The following is a 20,000-nucleotide window of genomic DNA, read 5'->3' on the forward strand; positions in this document are numbered from 1 at the left end:
CTTTTCATGGAAACGTAAGGCATCCATGACTGCCATAACGTAAGCCGCCGCTGTGCGCGTATACCCGTTCCCCGTAGGGAGGAGCAAGCCGCCGCTTAGAGACGAAGCATAAAGTGTCCTCATTCCACATAGGGCAAGCTGGATGAATCCATTTTACCCAGGACGGCCGAAGCGGCGTGGACCAGGGGAGAACTGAACTTTATACTTCACACCACAATAAGTCTACGTGTCCTCTTCCACATAGGGCAAGCTAGAACTAACTATCTTACCCAGGACTGCCGAAGCAGCGTGGACCAGGGGAGGAACACACTTTTCATAGAAACGTAAGGCATCCATGACTGCCATAGTGCGTAAGCCGCCGCTGTGCGCGTAAACCCGTTCCCCGTAGGGAGGAGTCAAGCCGCCGCTTAGAGACGAAGTATGAAGTGTCCTCTTCCACATAGGGCAAGCTAGAATGAACTATCTTACCCAGGACCGCCGAAGCAGCGTGGACCAGGGGAGAACTGAACTTTATACTTCACACCACAGTATTGAGTAATGTGCCCTCTTCCACATAGGGCAAGCTGGAATGTTCCATTTTACCCAGGACGGCCGAAGCGGCGTGGACCAGTGGAGGACTACACAATCATGAGGTTTGATATCGACTTGTGTGTTTCAATAGGGTACCGATGGTATGTTTTGAACCGATTTGATTTAGCCATTCTGAAGTCATCACTTGGTTGAAGCGCTGAACTAGGGAGGGGCATCGTTTACATATATATTGGTTTTCGCATGCTCTACTAGGTTAATGTCATGAGGTTGGCTATCGAGCATGCCCAAGTGATGACTTGATTGTGTGCTTGCTTGAATTCTTCACATTTCATACCATCGGTTAGTTGTCGAATCATTCCTCGATCATAACCTTCGTTCTTGGTTCATGTATGCTCTCTTCCACATAGGGCAAGCTAGAATTAACTATCTTACCCAGGACCGCCGGAGCAGCGTGGACCAGGGGAGAACTATACTTTGTCTTGTATGCCCTCTTCCACATAGGGCAAGCTAGAATTAACTATCTTACCCAGGACCGCCGGAGCAGCGTGGACCAGTGGAGGACTATACTTTGTTCATTACACAACAGTATTAAGTATGGTGTCCTCTTCCACATAGGGCAAGCTAGAACTAACTATCTTACCCAGGACCGCCGAAGCAGTGTGGACCAGGGGAGGACTATACTTTATACTTCACACACTAGCCATATTGAAGTCATCACTTGGTTGAAGCACTGAACTAGGGCGAGTCTATCGTTTACTTTGCATTGGGATAATACGCTGCATGCTCTCTTAGGTTAATGTCATGTGGTTGGCTATAGAGCATGCCCAAGTGATGACTTTGTTTAAAGCTCAACAGGTAGAGTATTATGTCCTCTTCCACATAGGGCAAGCTAGAATTAACTATCTTACCCAGGACCGCCGGAGCAGCGTGGACCAGGGGAGAACTATACTTTGTCTTGTATGCCCTCTTCCACATAGGGCAAGCTAGAATTAACTATCTTACCCAGGACTGCAAAGCAGCGTGGACCAGTGGAGGACTATACTTTGTTCATTACACCACAGTATTAAGTATGGTGTCCTCTTCCACATAGGGCAAGCTAGAACTAACTATCTTACCCAGGACCGCCGAAGCAGTGTGGACCAGGGGAGGACTATACTTTATACTTCACACACTAGCCATACTGAAGTCATCACTTGGTTGAAGCGCTGAACTACGGCGGGGTAATCGTTTACAGGTTATAATCATATAGCTGCATGCTCATTAGTAGATAATGGAATATTGTATGGCAATATGAGCATGCCCAAGTGATGACTTTGTTTCAAGCTCAACAGGTAGGGTATTGAGTCCTCTTCCACATAGGGCAAGCTAGAATGAACTATCTTACCCAGGACCGCCGGAGCAGCGTGGACCAGTGGAGGACTCTATACTTTATACTTCACACCACAGTATTGAGTACTTCTTGCATAAAGCCCCTAATGAGAACCACGAGGGCTCTCTCAATGTAGAACCACAAGGGCTCTAGTACCGATTCTCTCGGTACGGCTTGGTCCGTGTTCCTTTATGCTTGTACTCTTAGAAAGTCTCAACCCGGAGGTCTTGACTTTGATTGTCATAGTTGGACTACGACGGGGCATCCGACCATTGCTGATCGAACACCCCTGATTCACCATCTTTCGGGTAGGCGGTACGCGTACCTCCGGACGCGGAAGTCTCAACCCGGAGGTCTTGACTTTGATTGTCATAGTTGGACTACGACGGGGTATCCGACTCATCGAATACCCCAGAAGCACACCATCTTTCGGGTAGGCGGTACGCGTACCTCCGGACGCGGAAGTCTCAACCCGGAGGTCTTGACTTTGATTGTCATAGTTGGACTACGACGGGGTATCCGACTCATCGAATACCCCAGAAGCACACCATCTTTCGGGTAGGCGGTACGCGTACCTCCGGACGCGGAAAGTCTCAACCCGGAGGTCTTGACTTTGGTTGTCATAGTTGGACTATGACGGGGCATCCGACCATTGCTGATCGAACACCCCTGTTACACCATCTTTCGGATAGGCGGTGCGCGACACCACCGACGCGGAAAGTCTCAACCCGGAGGTCTTGACTTTGTATTGTTGGATAGTCCTCTTCCACTATAGGGCAAGCTGGAAATATTCCATTTTACCCAGGACTGCCGAGGCAGCGTGGACCAGGGGAGAACTTCACGGAATCTTCAGGCATCCATGATTGCCATAGTGCGTAAGCCGCCGCTGTGCGCGTCAACTCGTTCCCCGTGAGGAGGAGTCTAGCCGCCGCTAAAAGACGAAGCATTAAGTGTCCTCATTCCACTATAGGGCAAGCTAGAATTAACTATCTTACCCAGGACCGCCGAAGCAGCGTGGACCAGGCGAGGACTATACTTTATACTTCACACCACAGTATTGAGTACTTCTTGCATAAAGCCCCTAATGAGAACCACGAGGGCTCTCTCAATGTAGAACCACGAGGGCTCTAGTACCGATTCTCTCGGTACGGCTTGGTCCGTGTTCCTTTATGCTTGTACTCGCGGAAAGTCTCAACCCGGAGGTCTTGACTTTGATTGTCATAGTTGGACTACGACGGGGCATCCGACCATTGCTGACCGAACACCCCTGATTCATCATCTTTCGGATAGGAGGTGCGCCCACCTCCGACGCGGAAGTCTCAACCCGGAGGTTCGGACTTAGAGTTTTTCCCATTTAAAAGTTTTTCTCTTAGCCATACTGAAGTCATCACTTGGTGAACGATTGAACTAGGGCGGGTTAATCGTTTATAGGTATCATGTGGTTTGCATGCTCTCTTAGGTTAAGGTCATGTGGTTGGCTATCGAGCATGCCCAAGTGATGACTTTGTTTCACGCTTGCTTGATTTCTTCATGATTCCCTGTTATATAGTGTAATCATTCGAGAACAGGGAATCTTTGGTTTTGCTCAACAGGTATTGGATGTCAACTTGGTATCTAGATCGCATTAAGTCTCAACCCTTAGGTTCGGACTTGTATAGTGACATCTTGTTACGGTCTTGAGTCTCAACCCGCAGGTTCGGACTACTTAGTGTTTGATCGAATATAATATGGCAACTTGTGCCTAAGTCTCAACCCGCAGGTTCGGACTTCTGTTTATTTGGCCAATGTATGTATAAGGCAACTTGTGCCTAAGTCTCAACCCGCAGGTTCGGACTTGTGTATTTGTTCGAAGTCATGTATAAGGCAACGTGTGCCTAAGTCTCAACCCGCAGGTTCGGACTTGTTAGTGTTTCGTCAACTTTCATATGGCAACTTGTGCCTAAGTCTCAACCCGCAGGTTCGGACTTGTGTATTTGTTCGAAGTCATGTATAAGGCAACTTGTGCCTAAGTCTCAACCCGCAGGTTCGGACTTGTGTATTTGTTCGAAGTCATGTATAAGGCAACGTGTGCCTAAGTCTCAACCCGCAGGTTCGGACTTGTTAGTGTTTCGTCAACTTTCATATGGCAACTTGTGCCTGAGTCTCAACCCGCAGGTTCGGACTTCTATAGTGTTTCGTCAATTATCATATGGCAACTTGTGCCGAAGTCTCAACCCGCAGGTTCGGACTTCTGGAAGGATCACTTGGCCACTAATGATCCTTCCGCAGGTTCACCTACGGAAACCTTGTTACGACTTTTACTTCCTCTAAATCATCAAGTTCGGTCAACTTCGATAAAGCAGACGCGGTTCACGAGGATCCAGCGAACGATCATCTCCAAAGACCTCACTAAATAATCCATCGGTAGTAGCGACGGGCGGTGTGTACAAAGGGCAGGGACGTATTCAACGCTGGCTGATGACCAGCACTTACTAGAAGTTCCGAGTTCATATGGACCATTGCAATCCATAATCCCTACTAAGTGAGTATTTGAGTGATTTCCCGTTCCTCTCGGAATAGGAGACACGCTGCTACCCACATTGTAGCACGCGTGTAGCCCAGAACATCTAAGGGCATCACGGACCTGTTATCGCTCGATCTCATTTTGCTAAACACAAATTGTCCTGCTAAGCAGCGTACCGTAAGTGCACTTGCGCACACGAACAGCGAAGGTGTCAGGTCATACTCCACCGAAAGGTCCTAACCCGTTCCAATCGGCATCGACGCATTAACGCTGACTGCGTTCTAGTTAGCATATGTGAGTCACGTTCGTTATCGGAATTAACCAGACAAATCAATCCACGAACTAAGAACGGCCATGCACCACTACCCTTAAATTTGAGAAAGAGCTATTAATCTGTCTCACCTCCATAAGTTCGGACCTGGTAAGTTTTCCCGTGTTGAGTCAAATTGAACCGCAAGCTCCATTTCATTGTGGTGCCCTTCCGTCAATTCCTTTAAGTTTCAACTTTGCAACCATACTTCCCCCGGAACCTGACTTTGGTTTCCCGGAAGCTACTGAGAGCACCTGGTTGTAGCGTCTCCCAATTGCTAGTTGGCATCGTTTACGGTTAGAACTAGGGCGGTATCTAATCGCCTTCGATCCTCTAACTTTCGTTCTTGATTAAAGAAAGCATCCTTGACAAATGCCTTCGCTTTAGTTAGTCTTACGACGGTCTACGAATTTCACCTCTCGCGCCGTAATACTAGTGTCCCCAACTACTTCTGTTAATCATTACCTCCGGTCTGAGTACAAACCAATGAAAGATTAGACCAAGGTCGTATTCCATTATTCCATGCAAGATTATTCTAGGGCGTTTGGGCACCCTGCTTTAAGCACTCTAATTTGTTCAAGGTAAACGTGAGCGGTCGAGCTCTATGTTACACTTGCACCCGTTGAAGGGCACACCATGACACAGACTTGGTGCCCTACCACACCATTGAGTCGCAACCAGATTCCGACTTGGCCCACCGACCACGGGTTGACCGGGTCGGCGGAGCCGGACTGTGTTGGACAAGTATCAACTTCGAACGTTTTAACCGCAACAATTTTAATATACGCTAGTGGAGCTGGAATTACCGCGGCTGCTGGCACCAGACTTGCCCTCCACTTGATCCTCGTAGAAGGATTTATGCTCTACTCATTCCAATTATGAAACATCATTAAAGAGTTTCATATTGTTATTTCTCGTCACTACCTCCCCGTCCCGGGATTGGGTAATTTACGCGCCTGCTGCCTTCCTTGGATGTGGTAGCCATTTCTCAGGCTCCCTCTCCGGAATCGAACCCTGATTCCCCGTTACCCGTTGCAACCATGGTAGTCCTCTATACTACCATCCATAGTTGATAGGGCAGATATTTGCGAGATCTGTCGTCGGTGCGAGACCATACGATCAGCATCATTATCCAGACTTCAACTCAATGACACGGAGAACCCGCGATTGGTTTGACTAATAAGTGCACCAGTTCCCGCGAGGGTCCTGGCATGTTGCATGTATTAGCTCTAGATTTTCCACAGTTATCCAAGTAACTAGGTTGATGATCTCGTAAATTATAGCTGTTATACTGAGCCTTATGCGGTTTCACATTAAATCTGTTTGTACTTAGACATGCATGGCTTAACCTTTGAGACGAGCGTATATTACTGGTAGGATCAACCAGAATTCCGACTTTGCGTTCGAATGTTCATTGTCCCATTGCACCCGGAGGAGCAAACACCACGTTCTATATGTTGTCAAGTCCGGTAGCACACGGGAGGCGAGCCCCCGTGCGAACCTCATTGCCCTCGTATCACACACACCCGATGCACCGGACAGGCACTTGAGCGGCATTCGACTCCGCTAAGCGCACGTGCGCCCGATTGTGCATGCGCTGACGGGGCCTTCATACCCCTACCACAGCGACCTTATGCCAAACTTCCATGAATACTTAGGTGAGCTGACAAGGGCCTTCATTTCCCTACCATCAACTAAAGGACACGCTAGGCGCGTCCGATCATTGCAACTGCGGGGCTTTCATACCCCAATCACCACAGTACGCAATTCACCAGAGTTTAATCACAACCCCCCCGGACATGGCACACTATTAACTTGCAACAAAACTTAGTGTGTGCCGGGCACATCGGTTCCACAAAATCATTCCCGATGTACCCCAATTGGGGTTGTGAACGCATCCATGGTCCTCTGACACACCCAACCAAGCGTGGATACTACATACCTCAAACACCCAGTACACTAACAGACAAATCAATATATGGTTGCTTTCCCCCAGACATTTGCCAATCACTTGGCACCCGGACGGGAACTCGCTCCTGATTGCGCCATTGCCACCCATTTGCCAAGAGCGAGTTCTGTATGTAGATTTCATTTGGAAAGACAACCGTGTACTGGATATTCTATCCGACGATTACAGATGACGAGTACGAGACTCGACTACACTCACGGATAATACATTTTGGGTCGAGATTGCTTTCGGGGTTTTCGATTGGTCTTGCGCTTGTAAACGTATAACTTTGACTTGTGGTAACCTCGGTATGTTAGTCGATCACGTGGTTGTGAACTGGGTAAGGGTGGGCAATCTGTTCACTTGCACTCTGGGTAGGAATATGGTGAGCGCTATAGGTTAAAGATCATGGTATGGTTCCATCGTGATGACTTTCGCTAGATAGTAGTATGTTTGGATAGTTATAACGTTTTTGGCCATTTGTTCATAGTGTTCGGTCCATTGAGGAATTCGATTGGTCTTTGCTTCACACACGTGGTCGATCACTTGGATGTGAACTAGGGTGAGATTAAGGTGTTCACTAGTGCTCTTCGGTTTTGGATCAGTAATGAGCACTTGATTGGTTTCGCATAATATGTATCCATAGTGATGACTCTTTCCAGCTTAAGATTTCGTTACCAGTTTCGAATCCTCCCCACGTTCGCTTTTACTTGGTTAGGTTTTCGAGTGTAGATTTGAAAGCAATCTCATGTATGTATCCCATCTGATATAAGCCACTGACAGTTCATGTCACCTCGTTCAACTCTCGCTGGGTCACAGAAGTATGTTACTGCGCCCATTATCCCTACTCGGATAGGTTCGGTTCGTTCGTTTTATACTACGGTGAGTAAACTCAATTTGTGCATCGCATAGCCATGGAAAGCAAGCTTTCGCGGGCCTCTTCGACTGTTTTGATACGAGCTGTGCCCGTGATGCTTGTCATCCCAGGATACTAGACCCCTTTGGACGACCGCATGACCATCAGAAAGTAAATTCCACGTTCGATTTGGGGTGTGAACCCCGAACATAAAGTCTTTGTGTAGAACCACGAGGGCTCTATAGTACCGATTCTCTCGGTACGCTTGGTCCGTGTTCCTTTATGTTCGTACTCTTGTGAATAAGATTCACGTTCGTTTTGGGATATTTGCTACTGTCACCGTTTGAGTACTATGGGGCTTGAACCCCTAACATAAAGTCTTTGTGTAGAACCACGAGGGTTCTATAGTACCGATTCTCTCGGTACGCTTGGTCCGTGTTCCTTTATGTTCGTACTCTTGTGTGTATAATATTCATGTTCGGTTTGGGATATTTGCTACTTTCACCAGGGTCCCGTTCTTCATACAAGTCTGCCTTGCTAATGTGGTAACTTTATAGTGTAGTTCTGACATCCCAATTTTGGGACTTAGCCGATTTTTCGTATATTTCCATATGACCCATAGGGTCCCTTTCTTCATACAAGCTTGCCTAGGGCGATCGGTCAAAACTTGTCTTACTATTCGATTGGTCTTCGCAGTTTCACCCTAGGCAATTCGCCTAGGTCTGTCTTCTTGAGGAGGCCAAAACCCGAAATAAGGAGGTCTGGCCGACCCTGAAACCTCCCCTGTCTTAACTACACTAACCCGATTTTTCAGGGTCCTCACCGTCATACAACTTTCCCTAGGTCACTTATACTCTTGACTTAGGCCATCTGACTTGGTCCGTGTTTCTTCCTAGGGTTCACCTAGGTACTTTGCCTTGCTTGATGTGGTAACTTTTTAGTGTAGTTCTGACATCCCAATTTTGGGACTTAGCCGATTTTTCATGAATTTCCATATGACCCTAAGGGTCCCTTTCTTCATACAAGCTTGCCTAGGGCGATCGGTCAAAACTTGTCTTACTATTCGATTGGTCTTCGCAGTTTCACCCTAGGCAATTCGCCTAGGTCTGTCTTCTTGAGGAGGCCAAAACCCGAAATAAGGAGGTCCAGCCGACCCTGAAACCTCCCCTGTCTTAACTACACTAACCCGATTTTTCAGGGTCCTCAGCGCCATACAACTTTGCCTAGGTCACTTATACTCTTGACTTAGGCCATCTGACTTGGTCCGTGTTTCTTCCTAGGGTTCACCTAGGTACTTTGCCTTGCTTGATGTGGTAACTTTATAGTGTAGTTCTGACATCCCAATTTTGGGACTTAGCCGATTTTTCATGAATTTCCATATGACCCTAAGGGTCCCTTTCTTCATACAAGCTTGCCTAGGGCGATCGGTCAAAACTTGTCTTACTATTCGATTGGTCTTCGCACTTTCACCCTAGGCAGTTTGCCTAGGTCTGTCTTCTTGAGGAGGCCAAAACCCGAAATAAGGAGGTTCAGCCGACCCAGAAACCTCCCCTGTCTGAACTACACTAACCCGATTTTTCAGGGTCCTCAGCGCCATACAACTTTGCCTAGGTCACTTGTACTCTTGACTTAGGCCATCTGACTTGGTCCGTGTTTCTTCCTAGGGTTCACCTAGGTACTTTGCCTTGCTTGATGTGGTAACTTTTTAGTGTAGTTCAGACATCTAAATTTTGGGACTTAGCCGATTTTTCATGTATTTCCATATGACCCATAGGGTCCCTTTCTTCATACAAGCTTGCCTAGGGCGATCGGTCAAAACTTGTCTTACTATTCGATTGGTCTTCGCACTTTCACCCTAGGCAGTTTGCCTAGGTGTAGCTTCTTGAGGAGGTCAAAACCCAAAATAAGGAGGTTCAGCCGACCCAAAAACCTCCCCTGTCTGAACTACACTAACCCGATTTTTCAGGGTCCTCAGCGCCATACAACTTTGCCTAGGTCACTTGTACTCTTGACTTAGGCCATCTGACTTGGTCCGTGTTTCTTCTTAGGGTTCACCTAGGTACTTTGCCTTGCTTGATGTGGTAACTTTTTAGTGTAGTTCAGACATCCCAATTTTGGGACTTAGCCGATTTTTCATGTATTTCCATATGACCCATAGGGTCCCTTTCTTCATACAAGCTTGCCTAGGGCGATCGGTCAAAACTTGTCTTACTATTCGATTGGTCTTCGCACTTTCACCCTAGGCAGTTTGCCTAGGTGTAGCTTCTTGAGGAGGTCAAAACCCAAAATAAGGAGGTTCAGCCGACCCAAAAACCTCCCCTGTCTAAACTACACTAACCAGATTTTTCAGGGTCCTCACCGTCATACAACTTTGCCTAGGTCACTTGCACTCTTGACTTAGGCCATCTGACTTGGTCCGTGTTTCTTCCTAGGGTTCACCTAGGTACTTTGCCTTGCTTGATGTGGTAACTTTTTAGTGTAGTTCAGACATCCCAATTTTGGGACTTAGCCGATTTTTCATGTATTTCCATATGACCCATAGGGTCCCTTTCTTCATACAAGCTTGCCTAGGGCGATCGGTCAAAACTTGTCTTACTATTCGATTGGTCTTCGCACTTTCACCCTAGGCAGTTTGCCTAGGTGTAGCTTCTTGAGGAGGTCAAAACCCAAAATAAGGAGGTTCAGCCGACCCAAAAACCTCCCCTGTCTAAACTACACTAACCAGATTTTTCAGGGTCCTCACCGTCATACAACTTTGCCTAGGTCACTTGTTCTCTTGACTTAGGCCATCTGACTTGGTCCGTGTTTCTTCCTAGGGTTCACCTAGGTACTTTGCCTTGCTTGGTGTGGTAACTTTTTAGTGTAGTTCTGACATCCTCATTTTGGGACTTAGCCGATTTTTCGTAAAATGCCATATGACCCATATGGGTCCTTTCCTTCATATAAGTTTGCCTTGCTTGGTGTGGTAACATTTGAGTGTAGTTCTGACATCATCATTTTGGGACTTAGCCGATTTTTCGTAAAATACCATATGACCCATCAGGGTCCTTTGCTTCATATAAGTTTGCCTTGCTTGGTGTGGTAACATTTGAGTGTAGTTCTGACATCCCCATTTTGGGACTTAGCCGATTTTTCGAGCCATACCATATGACCCATCAGGGTCCTTTGCTTCATATAAGTTTGCCTTGCTTGGTGTGGTAACATTTGAGTGTAGTTCTGACATCCCCATTTTGGGACTTAGCCGATTTTTCGATCAATACCATATGACCCATCAGGGTCCTTTGCTTCATATAAGTTTGCCTTGCTTGGTGTGGTAACATTTGAGTGTAGTTCTGACATCCCCATTTTGGGACTTAGCCGATTTTTCGTAAAATACCATATGACCCATCAGGGTCCTTTCCTTCATATAAGTTTGCCTTGCTTGGTGTGGTAACATTTGAGTGTAGTTCTGACATCCCCATTTTGGGACTTAGCCGATTTTTCGTAAAATACCATATGACCCATCAGGGTCCTTTGCTTCATATAAGTTTGCCTTGCTTGGTGTGGTAACATTTGAGTGTAGTTCTGACATCCCCATTTTGGGACTTAGCCGATTTTTCGATCCATACCATATGACCCATCAGGGTCCTTTGCTTCATATAAGTTTGCCTTGCTTGGTGTGGTAACATTTGAGTGTAGTTCTGACATCCCCATTTTGGGACTTAGCCGATTTTTCGTAAAATACCATATGACCCATCAGGGTCCTTTGCTTCATATAAGTTTGCCTTGCTTGGTGTGGTAACATTTGAGTGTAGTTCTGACATCCCCATTTTGGGACTTAGCCGATTTTTCGTAAAATACCATATGACCCATCAGGGTCCTTTGCTTCATATAAGTTTGCCTTGCTTGGTGTGGTAACATTTGAGTGTAGTTCTGACATCCCCATTTCGGGACTTAGCCGATTTTTCGTAAAATACCATATGACCCATCAGGGTCCTTTGCTTCATATAAGTTTGCCTTGCTTGGTGTGGTAACACATGAGTGTAGTTCTGACATCCCCATTTTGGGACTTAGCCGATTTTTCGTAAAATACCATATGACCCATCAGGGTCCTTTGCTTCATATAAGTTTGCCTTGCTTGGTGTGGTAACATTTGAGTGTAGTTCTGACATCCCCATTTTGGGACTTAGCCGATTTTTCGTAAAATACCATTTGACCCATCAGGGTCCTTTGCTTCATATAAGTTTGCCTTGCTTGGTGTGGTAACACATGAGTGTAGTTCTGACATCCCCATTTTGGGACTTAGCCGATTTTTCGATCAATTCCATATGACCCATCAGGGTCCTTTTTCTTCATATAAGTTTCCCAAGACTTAGTGTTTTTTACCTTTGGACACCAATATCACCCTTACGGGTATCTTTGATCTTCGCACCATGTATTGACCAAATGTAGGTCTTGCTATGCCAAACTTATAATTGTTCTACACCAAGTCTCTATCTTGAACCATTAAGGCTCTAACTTGCACCAATTGCTTGGTACTCTTGGTCCGTGTTTCATCGCATACTGACTTCTTGACTTAGTGCTTTTTTCCTTTGGACACCAATATCACCCTTGCGGGTATCTTTGATCTTCTCACTTTGTATTGACCGAATGTAGGTCTTGCCATGCCAAACATATAATTGTTCTACACCAAGTCTCTATCTCGTACCGCCAGCTCGGTACATTCGATTAACCTGCCCTTAAGGCACCCGGGACTTAGCCATTTTTTCACATTTTTCATGATTTTGAGGCAACTTTTCTCGACTTTGTCACCTTATATCACCAAGATCCTTTCTCTTTAGCGCTTCACTCTGTTCGTATGATATTTAGCGCTGACTATCACCTTTCTATCGCTGAGCTCAACTTCTTATTCGGTGCCATAGAGCCAGAGATATTTGGTGTATGCTGTTATAAGGGAAGTTTGTCACTTTTTCAAAGGCCCACTTTGGGACGCCCATATCTCACCTTCAGGTATCTTCGATCTTCTTGTCGTCTATGGACGAAACTTAGGCCTTGTCTTGGCCAACTTATAAATGTTCTACGGCCAAGCCGTATCTCTTACCGCCAGCCCGGTATTCATGGACTTAGTTGGATTTTCGCCTCTCGTGGTAACAATTTCAGACTTTGACTCACAATAACACCCGAACGGTCACATGCTAGCGCTTTGCTTGGTAGGAATTATAGTTAGCGCTACCTTTTCTCGTTCCATCGATACCTTGTTCGTCCCATTCCATGCCATACAGCCGAAGTTATGATGTTTCCCGTTTTCCATATCATGTGGAGCTTATGCTCTGGGAAAACCATCTAACACCTGTACCACCCTTTTGGGTACCACCGATCTCGACACTATGTTCGGGCCAAATATAGGTTATAACATGCCCAACTTATAATTGTTCTACACCAAGTCTCTATCTCTTACCGCCTGCTCGGTATTTTACTCGTAAGTCCAAATTTCACAACTTGTACTTTTTGGCCCAATGTACTCGAGTTTCAATTTTGGTAACATTTTTCGACTTTGACGCTTAATAACTTCCAAATCATGCTAGTTAGCGCTTTGCTTTCTTCTAGTCGTATCTAGCGCTGGGTGTTACCTTTCCAAAACATATCCTAGCTTAACAATCCATGCCATACAGCCGGAGCTATATGGTGCACAAGTCAAATCCATTTTAGCCATGTTTCATTTTTGCCAATTTTTGACCACTCGTATCACCCTTCCAGAGTGGTCCGATCTTCTCGCTTTCTATGGCCGACTTTTAGGTCTCGTAGAGGCAAACTTATAAGTATTCTACGTCAACCCGCTATCTCTTACCGCCTGCTCGGTATTCTTGGTCTTGTGTGATTTTTGGCCATTTTGGTATTATTTTTCCACTTTGTCGCTTAATAACTCAGTTTTGCTCAACACTTAGCGCTTCGGTTGTTTGGGATTATAGTTAGCGCTCGGTTCGACCTTTCCAACACTGATCTAAGCTTGTCGATCCGTTCCATACAGCCTGAGTTATTCGCGATACCGTGTTTCAATCCATTTCTCAAGTCTCGTTTTGGTCCAACTTTGAACCAGCCATATCACCCTGATGGGTACCTCCGATCTTCTCGCTCTATATTGGCCAAAGTTAGGTCTTGTGGTAACGTACTTATGATTGTTCTACGCCGTGTTCGTAGCTCTTATCGTTCGCCCGCTATTTTCGATCATAAGGTGAATTTTCGCCTCTAAACCACCATTTTTCACCTTTGCCCACTAATATGACCGACTTGCTCAACACCTAGCGCTTCGCTTGGTAGGACACATAGCTAGCGCTCGTCAAGACCTTTCCAACGCATATCCAAGCTTTCCGATCCGAGCCATACAGCCTGAGCTATAGGCGATACCGTTTTTCCCATTTTCTTGGTCACATGCACTTTAGGGTACCCCTTTTTGCCTTTGACCCTTAATACCTCCTCCGGGTCACTAGTAGGCGCTTAGCTTGGTAGGAAACATAGCTAGAGCAGGCCTTCACCTTTCCAAAACTGCCGAAAGTGTACCGATCCGACATCTAGAACCAAAGTTATGGTCATTCCCATCATGCTCTACTTTCATGGTCAACCTCCACCAAGCACACCTAGGTTGGACCAACTTTCACCAACTCATCTCGAACCCCAAATTTGCTTCGACCTACTAGGTTTCCCTAGTAAAGTGGCCAAAACATCCATTACAACACGACTGGTCTTTCTGGTGGTCGACCTAGGCGACTTTGTTCGACGACCACCACCCCATAGAACTAAAAGACGTCCCTTGATACGCACCACCGATACATTTTCCGGCCTGTCTAAACTACACTCATCGAAATTTTTTTGGGTCCCCACCGTCATACAAGTTTGCCTAGGTCAAGTTTTTCTTCCGGATCGGCCGCGGACCTCACTTTTCATTATCTAGGGAGGCCATAGGGCCCCAAAAGGGGTTTTTTAAAATTTTCGACACTTTCGACTTTGGTCGGATTTTTTCCGATTTTGGTCCGACCTAGGGACTTGGTGGTCCAAGGAGCCTCGGGACCAAACTTTTTTCTCAGGGGTCCCTACCTCCATACAACTTTGCCTAGGTCAATTTTTTGTTCCAAATCGACCGCGGATTTCACTTTTCAATATCTGGGGCTCGTGTAGAGTCCGAATATGAGGTTTTCTCATTTTTCGACATTTTCGACTTTTTTCGACTTTTTTCGGGTTTTTCGACCTAGGGGTCCGCCGAACAAATTTTGGGTCAAAAATTTTTATTGAACTAGTCGAAAGTACGCAAAAAGATAAGACTTTTTGCCGAAGACACCATGCCCCGGAACCGACTCCTTCCCCTTCAAAATTGGGGACAAACGTGATTTTTGAAACTTTTCCTTAGGGAGCCCAAGACTTAGAAAATTTTCAAATTCTCGATTTTTCGATTGCGAGCTAGCGCTTTGCGGTCTTCGGCAATGTTGTAGATCTCGACGAGATAAGACTTTTTGGTCAAGGGACATTTTGCCCTCCGACCCCTCCTTCCCCCCGCAAATCGCCCCACAAAGTGCAATTTTTGCATTTTCACCTCTTTGCACGCACTGTTCGGCCCGAATGGCCACTTTCTATGGGTGTGAGCGCTTTGCGGTCTTCGGCAAACTTTTAGAGCGTACCAAGCCCTAATTATAATTCTTCTACACCACCTTCGTACCTCTTCATCCCTGGCCGCTATTCGCGTACCAAGGTAATTTTTGTTCATTTTGTCAACATTTTTCATCTTTGACTGCTTATATCGGCCTTGCCATGAACCGATAGCGCTTCGCTGTGTTCTAACGTAAGTTAGTACTGCTCAATACCTTTCCAAATCATATCTTAGGTAGTCATTTGCTTGCATACAGCCGGAGCTATGAGCGATACCGTAAAAAGTACCGAAACTTGGAAAAATCCTTTGATCGCCCATATCCCCCCTTTGGAGGCCAGATATCGAAAAAAGTTCTGATTCAAAAAGTTGCGCATTAACGTGTTCTAGTTATGCCTAGAACATTTAACTTCGCTAGCTGGCCTGCAACTTAGCCGTAATTGGGATTTTAGGGTGTTCATGGAGGGCCCATTTCCTGCGACTTGGTATCTTTTGGGCCCTATGTTTCTCTAATATCTCCACGAGTTTTGCAGGTAGCCTTTTCAAACTTTCAGGGTGCCTAGAACACCTCAAGACCTTTCCAACGCTATGCCGTTTGCCTCGCTCGGACATCTACAGCCGAAGTTATTCGAGGTACACGGTACCTTACCCTGTTTTCTCAGTACTTGGTCGAAAATTTCGATCAGCCATATGACCGACTTGGACAACCCTGAGCGGGTTGGCCCCATATAACTAAACTTTCGTCTCGTGTAGGCAAACTTATAAATGTTCCACGTCAACTCGCTATCTCGTACCGCCTTGACGGTATACTTGGTCCAAGGGCCATTTCCAGCGACTTGGTCGCTATTTCGCACTAAGTTTCGCTAATACCTTCGTCCGTGGACATGGTGATTTTTTGTTCGTATTTTTCCTTGATAGTCCCACTCAAGACTATTCCATACCAGAGCCAAGCGTCCCGCTAAGTGCCATACAGCCTGAGCAGTAATTCATGAAAGGTACCTCTACCAGTTTTTGCCATACTTGGGTACAAACTTTGGATCGCCCATATCTCCACTTTGGAGGCCAGCCAGCACCTTGGCCCCATATACTTTTTTGTTGGTCATACCATGCACCAAATATAATTGTTCTACGCCAACTTGCTATCTCTTCTCCAACTTGCCGTTATTCTTGGTCCAAGACCCATTTCATTCGTTTTTGGACCCATTTTGCTATATGTTTCACTAATAGTTTCGGCCATGGACAAGCTGATTTTCTACTTGTATTTTTCCTTGATAGTCCCACTCAAGACCATTCCAAAACACACCGCAACTTGTTGCACGGTGGCAAACTGACCGAGTTATAATTCATGAAAGGTACCTCACCTTGGTACACCACGTGGTCGGCCCAAACCATAAACCGACCAAACGACCGACTTGGAGCACCCTGACCGGGTTGCCCCATATAATGAAAGTTGCGTCTCTACACGCCCAACTTATGAATATTCTACGCCAAGTCGCTATCTCTTACCGGTAAGCCGGTATTCACCTTCCAAGGGTGATTTTGGTCAAGTGCCATTTCCTGCGACTTGGTCCCCGAATTGGACCATCATCACCTAATATCTCCGTGGTCTTTCAACTCAGCCTCATGAAACTTTCAGGGTAGATAGGTCTCCCCAAGACCTTTCCAACGGTATGCCGTTTGTCTTGCTCGGCCATCTACAGCCGAAGTTATTAATGGTACTTGGTACCTTACCCTGTTTTTTCCATACTTGTTCGTACTTGGGTACAAACTTTGGATCGCCCATATCTCCACTTTGGAGGCCAGCCAGCACCTTGGCCCCATATACTTTTTTGTTGGTCATACCATGCACCAAACATAATTGTTCTACGTCAACTTGCTATCTCTTCTCCAACTTGCCGTTATTCTTGGTCCAAGACCCATTTCATTCGTTTTTGGACCCATTTTGCTATATGTTTCACTAATAGTTTCGGCCATGGACAAGCTGATTTTCTACTTGTATTTTTCCTTGATAGTCCCACTCAAGACCATTCCAAAACACACCGCAACTTGTTGCTCGGTGGCAAACTGACCGAGTTATAATTCATGAAAGGTACCTCACCTTGGTACACCACGTGGTCGGCCCAAACCATAAACCGACCAAACGAGCGACTTGGAGCACCCTGACCGGGTTGCCCCCATATAATGAAAGTTGCGTCTCTACACGCCCAACTTATGAATATTCTACGCCAAGTCGCTATCTCTTACCGGTAAGCCGGTATTCACCTTCCAAGGGTGATTTTGGTCAAGTGCCATTTCCTGCGACTTGGTCCCCGAATTGGACCATCATCACCTAATATCTCCGTGGTCTTTCAACTCAGCCTCATGAAACTTTCAGGGTAGATAGGTCTCCCCAAGACCTTTCCAACGGTGAGCCGTTTGCCTCGCTCGGCCATCTACAGCCGAAGTTATTAATGGTACTTGGTACCTTACCCTGTTTTTTCCATACTTGTTCGTACTTGGGTACAAACTTTGGATCGCCCATATCTCCACTTTGGAGGCCAGCCAGCACCTTGGCCCCATATACTTTTTTGTTGGTGATACCATGCACCAAATATAATTGTTCTACGCAAGCTTGCTATCTCTTCTCCAACTTGCGGTTATTTTTGACTCAAGTCCCATTTCCATAGTTTTTGGTACCAATTTGCTCTATGTTTCGCTAATAGCTTCGCCCAAGGACTTTGTGATTTTTTGTTCGCATTTTTCCTAAATAGTCCCACTCAAGACTATTCCAAATCACACCTTAGCTTGTCGCTCAGTGCCATACAGCCAGAGTTTTAATTCATGAAAGGTACATAACCTTGGTACACCACGTGGTCGGTCCAAACCATCAACCAACCATATGACCGACTTCGAGTCGAGCTAGCGGCTAGGCTCAATATAATGAAATGCGTGTCTTGATGCGGGCTACTGACGGTCTGAACAATGTAGCTCGCTAGCTCGTCTCTAAACTTGTGTTTTGGTCGAATATTGGGTGTTCATGTACCACTTCGGGTAACATGGACTTTGGTGCAACTTTACCACTTGTGCACTTAATTACTTCCCGGTCATTCAAGTCTTTGCCTTCATACTTTCAGGGTAGTTAGGTCTCGTCGAGACCTTTCCATACATATGCCAAACTCATCGATCGGACATCTATAGCCCGAGTTATTCGCGGTACACCGTACCTTACCCTGTTTTTTCCTCAATTGGGTACAAACCTTGGAACACCCATATCGCCCCTTTAGAGACTAGCTGGCACGTTGGCCTCATATAATGATAAGTGCACCTCAACTAGGGCTACTGACGGTCAGAACATTTCAACTTGCTAGCTCGGGCCCACACTTGTGTTTTTCTCGAATATATGGTTCAAGTGTGCCACTTTGGGCACTTTTGGACATTTTGTCCCCACACAACTTTCTTGCCTTGGTAGATAGGGTCTTGTGTTTTTGGGCAAAAAGATGCACCAAGATATGGTCTAACTTTCGTTCTTGTACCGCAAAGCGCTACCTCCAACACCCGAGGAGATAGAAAGTGATTATGTTCGGTATATCGGTCTTCCATGGCCTACTATGGTAAGCCCCTGCAGGTATGCAACCGAAGGTGCTTGGTACATGTATTTGGTGCAAAATCGGTGCAAAGTAGGTGTTTCCTTGATCGGGCTATAACTTTCTTGGTTGATGTTGGATTGCTTTGCGGTCTTCGGGGGATAGTTAGGGAACATGTTGGCCAACATTTTCTTATTCCTCAGCCTGGCCGTACCTCTTACCGTCTAGGCGGTATTCATGCTCTAAGTTGGAACTTGTGTTCCTTCGGGCAACTTTTCTGACTTTGACGCTTAATATCTTCCGTTCATATGCAGTCTAAGCTCTGCAACTCTCAGGAAAGCTAGTACTACTCATTTCCTTTCCATATCAGTCTTTGGCTTGTCGATCCGATGTCTACAGCCTTACTTATTCACGTTCCCTGTGAAGGTAGGTTTTTGCCCATTTTCCAGTTCATGTGGTAACATTCCCAGACTTTGCCGGCTTTCTCTTCATGTGGTAACTTGCTTGCTCATGTGGTAACTTGGAAGTGTATTTCTGACAGACCCAATCTGGGACTTAGCCGATTTTTCTCTGCATATTATATGGATCCATCACTAGGCCATCTTGCTTGCTCATGTGATAACTTGGAAGTGTATTTCTGACAGACCCAATCTGGGACTTAGCCGATTTTTCTCTTCATATCATATGGATCCATCACTAGGCCATCTTGCTTGCTTGTGTGGTAACTTGATAGTGTATGTCTGACAGACCCAATCTGGGACTTAGCCGATTTTTCTCTTCATATCATATGGATCCATCACTAGGCCATCTTGCTTGCTTGTGTGGTAACTTGGAAGTGTATTTCTGACAGACCCAATCTGGGACTTAGCCGATTTTTCTCTTCATATCATATGGATCCATCACTAGGCCATCTTGCTTGCTTGTGTGGTAACTTGGAAGTGTATTTCTGACAGACCCAAACTGGGACTTAGCCGATTTTTCTCTTCATATTATATGGATCCTGGACTTAGCCGATTTTTCTCTTCATATCATATGGATCCATCACTAGGCCATCTTGCTTGCTTGTGTGGTAACTTGGAAGTGTATTTCTGACAGACCCAATCTGGGACTTAGCCGATTTTTCTCTTCATATTATATGGATCCTGGACTTAGCCGATTTTTCTCTTCATATCATATGGATCCATCATTAGGCCATCTTGCTTGCTTGTGTGGTAACTTGATAGTGTATTTCCGACAGACCCAATCTCGGACTTAGCCGATTTTTCTCTTCATATTATATGGTTCCATCACTAGGCCATCTTGCTT

Source organism: Anopheles coustani (assembly GCF_943734705.1).
Source record: "Anopheles coustani chromosome X unlocalized genomic scaffold, idAnoCousDA_361_x.2 X_unloc_29, whole genome shotgun sequence".
NCBI lineage: Eukaryota > Metazoa > Arthropoda > Insecta > Diptera > Culicidae > Anopheles > Anopheles coustani.